Below are 12,617 nucleotides of genomic sequence, written 5' to 3' on the forward strand. Positions count from 1 at the left end.
GGGGTGCTTGGTTCGTACGTATAATACGCCATAAAGTGCGTATCATATGCACGTGAATGCAGTAGACATTCCACAAGATTGCACACTCGTACTATTTATACGCATTTTCACTAACAAGGACGCTAAACAGTAAACATTGCATTCTCTCGCAGTCATCAGCATGAACAACTCTCACTAGCTGGCCTCCGTTACACAGGCAATGCAAGAGTGGATTATCATAACAGAAGCGCGAAACAAAATAAAGCTTCAGAAAAATAAAGTGAGGATGATGAACTATGACAAGGAAGCACAGAAAATGTACATACAGTACACAAGAGTAAATGCAAGCAAGAGTTGGTTGTTAGTTGCCAAAATCACAGCAGCTCCAGACAATGACACTCAAAATCAATGCAGAAACAACGCAACCTCCACGGCTGTTTTCAGGCCTTCCCGCTTCAGTTTCTCCAGCGTTGATGCTTTTCTCATATTAACGCGGGTCCTAAAGCTCAAGCCTGATCATAACCCTTCATTTAGTGATATTCTCATGAGCTTTTCTCTTTTGTAATGTCTTAGCCTAGAAATCTAGACCGCACCCTAGCGGCAGCAAATCGAATCTGCCCGCGAGTGTCGTCTAGCAACTCTCAATACCCTTCTGAGCTGTAAACGCCAAACTCTGGTCGGGTCAATCACATCGTGTATAGAGTCGGTGGGCGGGGGTTAACATAATGACGGCCAACACTTGCGTGCGTGTTTCTTCTACTAAATACAGAAACTGGCGAACGGCGGTCTTTCGAATCAGCTTTGACCGCGACTCTGGAAGACTTGGAGTTCAGCTTTTCTCTGAGAAAGGAACAAAGAACGGCACTGAAGTCATTCTTAAGAAGGGAAGATGTGTTCGAGTTTTGCTGACCGGATACGTCGAAAGTTTAATCCGTCAACAAGCTCTGCTTCACCTTCGTTGCTCTGGTTGGTGTAGCGCTATCCTATCGCGTGCAGAGGGAGTTTGAAAGACAACCGTTTATCCGCCCCTCGGATTGAGCTGTCAATGGTGAGTTTCCAGACCAAACATCTTGATGTGGGTCTGGCTTGTCAGGCTAGTAATGTCCCTCATGCATCTCTCTTTCAACAGTCTTTCTTAAACTCTCCCTCTTGCACTTTCTCTCTCCTCCATCGTCATACACCCCCTAATGCTACATGTGCTGTTTGTTGTGTCTGGTTGTGGTCACACCAACTTTCAAACAGCTTTTTTCAAATATTGCTTACCCACTTTGAATGGCTTTAGAGAGGGAAAGAACTACAATCCCATGAAGCATTGCAAACAGCACAATCAAGTTTAAAACAATATAAAAACTACACATTTACATATATTTTAAGTTTATTGCAAATATTGAGAGGGTATGAGAACACTTGATTACAACATTTGGAGTTCTTCATGGGAGTGGGTGGCACTTACAAGATCTTTTGCCCATTCTGATACTCTGATTGCTGGAATGTTCTGTACAGCATTATAGGTAATGTAGTTTTTTACCACAAATTTTGATGTTAAACACGATTATTTTAAAACTAAGCTGAAATAATGCAGATGATCAAATGCCTGATCGCGCCGCTATTTGACCTCACCAAACGGAAGTTACAGCTGATGGGAAAACTTAAAGGGGTACTTCAGCGCTGGAAAGATGGATCTGTATTTAAACTGGGTCATTAATGTAGTAGAAATGTGAAATTATTTTTGAATTTGGTGCCTTCTAGACTGAGAAAAGACAGAAATGTATTTTTGTCTCATGGGGATGAAAGACTAAAATTCCCAGAATGCTTCGCTGCCCTGTGAGGCCATTCCCAAAGCCACCACTTCTGGATTACTGTGACTGAGTTAGAGAACAGACACTACAAATTATATACTGAACATGTCTGTTCAATATAATGATTGAGTCGGCGCGTGAGTCTCACAGCACTGAGCACTAACTGCAGGAGTCAGATTACATTTAACATCATAAATGAGCTGATGAGCTCTCGTGATGAGAACTGAGGAAATCGCGACCACACTCGCCGCATACATTCACAACGCGAGTTCAGTCTGGTGCGTTTTCAGTTCATTGGAAGCTTAACTTTCATAGAAATGAATTTGAGAAGTTAAAACACTTATATTGCTTAGCATCCATTTAAATGAGTGCCTGCAGCTGCAAGCTGTACTGTGAGTATGATCTCCATCCTCCATGAGCGGGTTGAAAACATGCGGAAATGGCTCCCTCTGCTGGCTGTAGTCTTTAGCCTCTGGGCAAACATTCCAAAGATGATGCAAATATCGTCAATTTGCGTCATGGGAGGAATTTTTCCAGAAATAAAATCAGAAATAAATCTCTCGTCCCAGGGGGATACGAGGGGGGAAAGCACAATCATTTGATTATACTCCAGGGTTTCTACTGATACAAAGCCATATGCTAATCGCTGAAGTAACCCTTTAATAAAACACCTCGGGATATGAGGTAAAAAAAATTACATATATACTGTTCGGTTTCTCACAGACTTCTCCAACGGTTGGAGTTTAAAATCTTCTTTTGTGTTCTACTGAAGAAACAGACACACCTACATGCTGGATGCACTGGGGGTAAGCAGATAAACATTTAATTTTCATTTTTGGGTGAACTAACCCTTTAAGTTGTGTCCCGAATTACGCACTTTATACTATGTACTTATATATTAAATAGTCTACTTATGCATGTTCTCAGTCCTGTAGTGTATTTATTTTGTAAGGTTATTTTGTCATTCATATTTTCAGTGTGATCACACAGACTCACACTATTTATATAGGCTACTACAAAACAACATGCATAAGTGCAAACTGGGACTTACCTTTACTTTCTTCAGATATCATATGGCTTTTTGAGATTCTAAATATTTCTAAATTGCACTGTAAAAACCAACGAGAGACTGAGAATCATGTAGGGACCAGAAAAACCAATATCATCACTTTTGACATGAGTCAGTAAGAAAGTCTCTCCATTTTCTCATCTTGTTAGAAATGCATAAAAGAGCACTTTATTTAAACATTTCCTCTCCAAATTCAGCCCATTTGCAAAGCATGATAGGAAGTGAATGTCCTGTTTGATTGGGTTACTTGATTGAGACATGTTATTTCAAAGAGTTATGTCAAAGAGTAAAGTGTTTAAGTCAGTTTAACATGAATCAATTACATTTGAAACAGAAACTTGATATAATGGTGCTAAATCAAGATGAATTGGTTAAATGAAGTGAACAGCATCCTTTTTTTGAGTGAACGCTTGGGTTTCCAGCCTATAATATTTAGGCCTATTTCTTAAATGTTTTCTATGAATTTTACTATTAGTTTTTTGCGATTTGCTTTAAATCATTTAGATTATGTGTTCATTATTCATTTGTTTGTTTATTTGTTAATGTTTTAATTGCATTTGTCCTTTAGGACAAACTGAGGTGTCACTTTTGCAGTCGTTGACTTGTGATATCACAGCCTGTGGGCTTATTATTAGACACTGAAAATACTGTCTGGAGCCAAAAACCTGAAGCCTTTCCTCCATAGAAGTGTCTCTTTGGTTTTATTCACAATCATTATGGGATGGCGGCTGAGATTTTTTCTTTCAAAGGATCTTCACATGTTGTTGTGCACTTTGGTTCTTGTGCTTTTATTTATTTTATTTGATGCAATGTGTGTACGTCTAACTTTAGGTGAAATGTGTAATTTCTGCACAATAAATTATGAGAGTTTTCAAAATAATGGACAAAAATGTGCTATTTGTAATATTCAGTGCACTCAAATACATCAGTGTTTTGATAGGGCCGCAGAGACCTATAGGGAATAAATCTATAAATTGCTTATAGTTACCACATTAACAGATCGTAAGAACATATTTTAACTTACACACTTCCCTTCTAAAGAAAATTGATCTGTTCATAAACTCCCTTTTTATCACAGGCTTTTTTTGTCCATCTCTTTTAAAGTGCAAGGTCATCTATAAAGAAGCAGAAAGAGAAGGAGGGAAATTGAAGCAATGGCTGAGTGAAATGCTCTCTGGATGTTTTTCACACATCCCTGCTGTCCGTCAGATTAGCACCTCCCCAAAGATCCATTACTGGACCGTTTGACAATCTCCAGGGAAGCCCAAGAAAGAGAGATGGACAAAGGAAAAGCTACAGTATATTTGACTGAAAGGGCACTGCCTGAACACGACACACATAGGGTATGATGTCTGTAGATGTCTGTGTGTGTATCTGCTCAATAATAATAAAAAATAATAAAAAAATTTTTTTTTAGTTAATGGTGCAGTAAGCGATTTCTGAGAAACTCTGTTGATTTGATCTGTTTATTTGAAATCATCCCAAACAAACAAACCCCTTCATTGCTCCACCCACAAAATGCACAAAAACACAATGAGTGAATGTCTCTTTATGATAGCTGAAGTGAAGCAATTAATGCTTAGTGAAGACTGTAACAAAGATGATGAATGAACAACAAGGAAGAACAAACAATTAACATACAGCACACAAGAGTAAATACAAGTAAGAGTTGGTTGTTATTCACCAGCAGCTTCAGACAAACAATGACACTCAAAACTGTCCTGTTACTAGATCGAACTTTACAACATCACATCAGTTCTGTAAAATATAGCACAACCAGTGTTACTCACGTATGGAGCAGAAACAACACAACCTCTGCATATGTTTTCAGGCCTTCCCGCTTCTGTCTTTTCTGTGCTGGAACGCTTTTCTGTAACACGGGTCATAAATCTCTTGCCTGATCATAAGCCTTCATTTCCAAGTGATATTTGAGCGTCATTATAGTAGTCTATTGGTTACCGTTGTACAGAATCTATATGATACTTCAGTTCAATGTTTGAGTGGTAGCTCACCGTAACAAGCAGGACCGCATCGGTCGGGCACGCCTCCTTCAGCTCACGCCGACGAGCAAACGCTGGTCACATGTTGATCCTCGTCCTGCCTTTAATCCCATCACTTTTTCGTTTCCTCTTATTGCTTTCCTCCAACAAAACCTTTTCTTTCTTATTTGTCTGTGCTGCTTCGGACATGACTATATTATCCGACGAACAAAGTTGGGCTCGCACGTCCGAATGTAAGGAAGTGTGGGTGTTGGTGGAAGTGACGTATATGCCGTAAAGCAGTCGAATTTTGTAGTTCTTTTTGTTCTCGGGTTACTACCCGAAACCCGAAGTTTAAAAGTACGATTAAAAACGATACAGACCCCATCAGGCTATGGCAGACGTGTCATTCAACCTATTGTAAGTCGATTTATCATCACAAGAGTCTTGAAAAATATATTATGAAGGTTGAAAAGTTACCTAGTGCTGTTTTAAAGTTCTGTTGATTTTGAGAAAAAAGATTTTAATATTGATTGATTGACAGTAATTATTTAACTGCATAATGTTGTGATAATATATGTTTATACACTTGTTTATTGTTGTTGATAAACAAATAAAATGAAACAGACATTAGAGTTTTGTTAATATAATAAACAGTATTGGGGAAAGTAATGCATATTGTAATGCATTTTGCGTTACTCCCCAGTAACTAATTGCATTACTTTGTTACTTTTTAAGAAAAGTAATGTTTTTTTTGGCAAATGTAAAGACTGTTTCACAACAAGTTTTGAAAGCCTTTCAGCCGTGCTGTCATTCTGGACAATGGAAGAATAGGACACAGGAGAATAAAGTTTAACACTTACTTCACCAATAAAAACAAAACATCTAAAGTCAGCAAGTTCATTGGTCAATAAAGTGAGATTAAATAAACACATTTATTTTATTTATCATTCATTTAATGAATGATAAATTCATTTAAACTATAAACTAACTAACTATAATGGAGGTTAGCATATTCTGATTTTGCATTTGACTGATTTTATTAATTTGGAGAAATACTGAATCTGTTTTTGTGAAAGCTATCTTAGTAAATGCATGCTCACATTTAGTCTAGAAGTACAATAACCATCCTGTTTACACAGAACGCCTCTGCACTTACAAATAAATGAGAAAACAAAGTAACTTGCATTACTTATTTGAAAAACTCAGATATTTTGTTAAAAGTAATGCGTTACTTTACTAGCTACTTTGAAAAGTAATCAGATTACGTAACTCAAGTTATTTGTAATGCGCTGCCCCCCCCCCCCCCCCAACACTGATAATAAATAAACAAACATACTACTGACTAAACATGACAACCAGTTATTGTGTTCTCTTCATTATGAGCATACAATTATTGTGTGACAAATGAACAGTGGAAAAATAAACAGCATGTTTGGTGTAATGTTTATGACGAAATTCTTTGTGGCAGAAGTTGTGTCCCAAATGATGCATTATACACAATGCACTTATAAACTATGCACTTATACACTATGTTCTGTGCACTATGTACTTGTGTACTCAACCGTGTAGCGTCTGAACTTTATCAGGTTATTTTGTCATTTAACAGCGGAGCTGAGTGCATGAAGTGTCCAACATTACACTGTGTTTTTTGATCAAGTGCATTATCTATAGGTATTCAGTTCAGTTTACAAATGACCACGTCACATAAAAAATATGGTGGATAGGGATCGAGTAACCAATTTCAGATACAGCTTATGTCTGAAATCTTGGCCCCATCTGTGAGCATCAGTCTTGCAGCTAAAGCAGATGTACCGGAGTAAATAATTCAGTACATAATTAGATGAGTGTTTGGCCTGTCTTCCACAGGGACGAATGTGACTGTGGATCAGTTCTCTCTGGATTAGACTGAGACGGTTAGCTTTTGAACTGACTTTCCCCCTGTGGTGTGGCAGGCAGTGGGGCGAGGGACCGCGAGAGCGGCCGGTGACGAGTGGTAATGAGTACCAGCTGCGTGACGCACCGGTCTCGTCTCGCGGCCAAGTGACGAGAGCATAAAAGGAGGAGCAAGGGCAGCGGAAGACGAGAGAGGACCAGGCCTGGATTTTATGTTGAGTTTTGTTAAGTTTTATTATGTTTGTGTGGGCAGTCGTCCGTGAGGGGCTCCCCACGTTTTATTTTGTGGGTATTTGCGGGTAGTCGTCCCTGAGGGGCTGCCCACGTTTTATTTAGTGGGTATTTGCGGGCAGTCGTCCCTGAGGGGCTGCCCGCGGTTTTACTTTCGTTTTGTTTATTTATTTTGAATTAAAGTTTTGAACGTTCGCCGGTTCCCGCCTCCTTCCTTCCAATCTAAGAACATTGTTACACCCCCCCTGTTTTTTGTTTATTTTAGCCAACAGGCTTCAGAGTGTCAGTCTTGGTAAGTATCCAATATGCCTGTTTACATATGCACAAAATGCACACTTTTTGTAAGTTAAAAATAGAGGCAATATACTCTAAAAGTGTGGAGATAAGGAAAGCTTTATTATGGTAATTATATAATCAATGGAAGAAGGCGCCCTGGTATGATGATTCATGTTTTCTTTTGCATCACGTGGCGTTGCTTACCTGGGGAACCCATGGCACCAGGATGCACTATGGGAAGAAGGCGAGCCGGCGGAGGCAGTGTGATGCTTTGGGCAATGTTCTGCTGGGAAACCTTGGGTCCTGCCATCCATGTGGATGTTACTGTGACACGTAACACCTACTTAAGCATTGTAGACCATGTTCACCCTTTCATGGAAACTTTCATGCTGGCTGTGGCTCTCAGCATAATGCTCCTGCCAAAAAGCAGAAATGCTTCAGGAATGGTTTGAGGAACACGACGAGTTTGAGGTGTTGACTTGGCCTCCAAATTCCCCAAATCTCAATGTAATCGAGCATCTGTGGGACTTGCTGAACAAAGAAGTCTGATCCATGGAGGCCCCACCTCACAATTTACAGGACTTAAAGGATTTTGATTACAGTATATGCAATCAAAGTATATATAAGTGCAATCTTAGCACTTTGAGATTTTCTTTAAAATGTAAAGTGCTTTATAAGTAAAATGTATTTACCTTATAAATGTACCTATTTTATCTAAAAGCACATTTTCAGTTATCATTAATGTACATAAACATTTTCACATTGAATGAATTTATTTGATGTTATATTTAGCTGCTATGAGATTCCTGAGATTTAATTGTAATGAATTGCAATTCAATAAATTGATTTGTGAATCACTTTATTTAAATGGTAGGTTCTACCATCTTGATAGCAGCTATCTATCAATCAACTGAACAGCCCACTGTAAATGTGTCATGTGGAGTCAATAGATCAGCATGTTTCCGTCACTGTTGATTACACATCCCCATTGATTGGCTCACGGCACGATGTCCATGCGGCGTTTCCTGTTGGTTGACCTCGGGGTGACCCTGCGATTCGTGCTCTCTGACCTGAGCGGTGGCCTCAGTGCTAATGCTCTGTGACTGCGGTGACAGTGTTCACACGTCTAAAGCCGATCATTCCTGGTGAGGCCTGGACAGTAATCTGGACTGGCTGCTGAGTGTTGGGTTGGGCAGGAGTGTGATTTGTTCATCACAGGTGTTATTTTATTCTCTGTTTTCTGCCGCCGACATTGACTGCCTTGGTTTTTCTCTTATTGGCTGTGCAGTTTATGCATTACAGTATCTCTCGCACACTCATTGGCAATTATAATTTATAAAGTATTTTATATATTTATTGCTCTTAGAAAAAAAGGTACAGTGCTGTCACTGGGGCGGTACCCTAAGGTACAAAAGTGAAAAGGTACATCTTTGTACCCCTAATGGTACATATTAGTACCTTAAAAGGTACATATATCAGTACTTTAAGACAGAGGTGGACAGTAACTTATTTACATTTACTTAAGTACCGTACTTAAGTACACCTTTTTAATATCTGTACTTTACTTGAGTATTATTTTTTTCTGGAAACTTATGACTTTAACTTCACAACATTTGAAAGACAAATATCGTACTTTTTACTCCACTACATTTCTATCAAGGTCCTCAAATTTGAATGTCGTTTCTGTAGCAACTTTGAAATTCATTTTTTTCTTCTTTAAAAGGTGTTTGATTCCTGAAAGGCTTTCTGCAAAAACCCACTCTTGTAGGGTCACAGCATTTTTTTGAACACTGATCAGTGAGTATTCACATAAAGAGTGTATAGGATCCGTGCATTCGGCCTTAAAGTGACAGCATCTTTGTAAAGAACTTTGTAACTTTTATACAAGTATTTAAATGAGTTTAAGTTAGTCGTATGCTAGCACGTCAGATTGGAGCATCACTGACTGGCTTAAAACATGATGGCATAGTTTGCATTTATACGATAATAATAAAATAATGCGTCGGCATAAAGAAAAATTACTTTTGATACTTAAGTACTTTTGAAAACAAATACCTCTGTACTTTTACTTAAGTAAAAATCAGTTTTTTACTACTTTCACTTGTAACGGAGAAATATTTGACCAGTTGTACTTTTACTCAAGTAATGAAGTTGTTTACTTTGTCCACCTCTGCGTATTAGTACCTTTTCAGTTTTGTACCTATGGGTACCCCCCCAGTGACAGCACTGTACCTTTGTTTCTGACAGTGTATAGTAAAACATGTTCTTTATTGGCATTGATGGTTTCATGAAAAACCTTTAACATCCATAGAATCTTTCCAATCCACAAAAGATACTTTATAGTGGAAAAAGGCTCTTTGGATTTTGAGAATATTCTTTACACTAAGACCCTGATTACAATAGTGTGCAACTTTTTCTATGGTTATTTTTGACCCTCAAGAATTGAGACTTTTGTTAATGCTGCAGACCCAGTTTTAGTTTGAAAACTCTGAGGTTGTTCCAGTAGCCTGGATGCCAGCCGAACTAAGCCCCACCCACAACATTTTTAGGTTGGGCAGTTCGGTCTGGCCTCGATCCACAGAGGAGTAATTATCCCCGAACAGAAAGGGTTCGGACCAATGAAATCATCAGGGCGGGCTTTAGACGATGACGGACAGATGATCAACAGTAACGTAATCATGCACGTCATCAAAGGGGCTTGGGTTATATTTGATCAAATCCTAAACTGAGAGCTTGTTTGTAGCTGCATCACCTTCACTATTTCTCTCAGAAATGATGATCATGTTGGGTAAGTACTCTGTGTATCATTCAATTATTTTTTTTTTTTTACAACACCAGCAAAGATCGTTTATTCCAGCTCGCGTGCAGACAGGGTTGCCAAGTTTTTACAACAAAATCTGCCAACTACTAGCCCAAAACAATAGCTTCTCGGGGGGTTCTCTGGGCAAAATTCGCACCTGATAAAATTCGCACTCATGGGTCCATATATCACATAATAGTCGCTTCAACCCGCGGACAAAAAAAAAACAGTGCAGTTGAGCTCTGTCTGTTGACATTTGACAACTAGCGTAATGCGTCGCTTCGTTGCTCTGATTGGTTGTCGGTCTATCCAATTGATGTCTTTCCTGGTTCGGTTGAAACACGCCCCATAATCACAGCCCAATGGAGCAGTTTCAGACTCACGTCAGGCTAGTGTTCCAGTGTAAACGGGCCAAAACGGTCGTATCCTTCCCTGATTTGTCAAGCTCCTATGACCATTGCACTACCAGAACACGGCAATAACAGACCAGGGGCCTGTACCATGAGGCTAGTTTAGCAAACCCATGGTTACAGGATTAGTTTTGAGTTGACAAAACCAAACCAATCTATTCATGATGCCGATCATCAACTTTCTCTGTCAACTCTTGATCCTGAGTTTAGGAGTGTAGCCGGGACATCAGTAAGGGTATAATAATTACATAAATTATATCTAAATCCCTCAAAATTATTATTATAATAAATAAGCATTGATAAAAGCCAGACACTTTAGTCTTTAAAAAACGATTTGCTATGTAGTGATCTTTAATTTGGAGTAAAAACAGGGGGAGTGACTTTATTGCATCAGCGATATGATCCTTTGCTCACAGCTGATTGGTCAAATTTTGGTTCAAGATCTCTTACCTAGAACATAACCTGCCCCGGAGCAGGTTAGCAGTGGAGCATAAGTTATGGATATGAACACTGCTAAAAGCCAAACCACTTTAATGGTACCTAAAACCCAGGATTGGCACAAACTAAGTTTAAACACATCTGGTTAGCCAGCTAAAGTGGCTTTATGGTATAGGCCTCAGAGCTGTCTCTCTCCACAGCTCTGTAATAGACCATCCTCGACGACCATAACATGGAGACCATAAATCAGAAAATAGTCAACAGCCAGAAAAATAAAGAAAACATTTTTTTTTTTTTTTACAGGAATAATATATCAGACAAATTATATATGAACAAACCCCACAGTAAAAACCTTCAGAATATAGAAATCGCTTCTACAAACATTAGTGAAAGAATGGGTCGAGCGTGATACCGTGATAGGTTTCCACCTGTGCAATAAGTCCATTCGTGAAATTTCCTCACTATATTCCACGGTCAACTGATAGTGGTGTTATAAAAAAGTGGAAGCAATTGGGAAAAAAAGCAACTCAGCCATGAAGGGGTAGACCATGTAAAATCACAGAGCATGCTGAGGTGCACAGTGTGCAGAAGACGTCGCCAACTTTCTGCAGTCAACAGCTACAGACCTCCAAACTTTGTGTGACCTTCAGATTAGCTCAAGAACAGTGAGAGCTTCATGGAAGGGGTTTCCATGGATGAGTAGCTCATCCAAGCCTTAATTCACCAAGTGCAATGCAAAGTGTTGGATGCAGTGGAGTAAAGCACGCCGCCACTGGACTCTAGAGCAGTGGAGACGTGTTCTCTGGAGTGACCAATCACGCTTCTCTGTCTGGCAATCTAATGGACGAGTCTGGGTTTGGTGTTGCCAGGAGAACGGTGCTTGACTGACTGCATTGTGCTCATTGTAAAGTTTGGTGGAGGGGGGATTATGGTGTGGGGTTGTTTTTCAGGGGTTGGGCCCCTTAGTTCCAGTGAAAGGAACTCTTAATGCTTCATAAAGACATGGATGAGTGAGTTTGGTGGGGAGGAACTTGATTGGACTGCACAGAGTCCCGAATTCAACCCGATAGATCACCTTTGGGATGAATTAGTGTGGAGACTGAGAGCCAGGCCTTCTCGTCCAACATCAGTGCCTGACCTTACAAACGCACTTCTAGAAGAATGGTCAAAGATTCCCATAAACACACTCCTAAACCTTGAGGAAAGCCTTACCAGAAGAGCTGAAGCTGTTACAGCTGCAAAGGGTGGGCCGACTCCATATTAAACCCGATGGATTAAGAATGGGATGTCATTAAAGTTAATGTGCATGCAAAGGCAGGATGTCCTAAAACTTTTGCCAATATAATGTAAGAATAAAACTGTAAAGTATGGTGTATAAAGTGCTACTGAAGTGGAGATTTCAGACTCAGTTAAAGATATGTACTGTAATTGAAATCTAGATGCAAATAGATTAAGTGCTATAAAAGATACACTTGAAAGTCTATTTTAGATGTTTTCTTTCTACTAGTATAAAAAAAAAAAAAAAAACTTTATAAAATGCCAAAAATATCAATTGACAGATCCCCCACCACCATCACCACCTAAGGAGCACTTGCCTACTGTTTATTTAGAGAGCCATAAAAAAGAAGGCATTAATCACTGAACACTAACTAAAATTGAAAAAGTATGCCAGGCAGTGTCTACACTCTTAAGAATAAAGGTTATCTATTGGCATCTGGTTCAATGAAGACACTTTAACAT

This window comes from Pseudorasbora parva, chromosome 1 (genome assembly GCF_024679245.1).
Source record: "Pseudorasbora parva isolate DD20220531a chromosome 1, ASM2467924v1, whole genome shotgun sequence".
In the NCBI taxonomy this organism is placed as follows: Eukaryota; Metazoa; Chordata; class Actinopteri; order Cypriniformes; family Gobionidae; genus Pseudorasbora; species Pseudorasbora parva.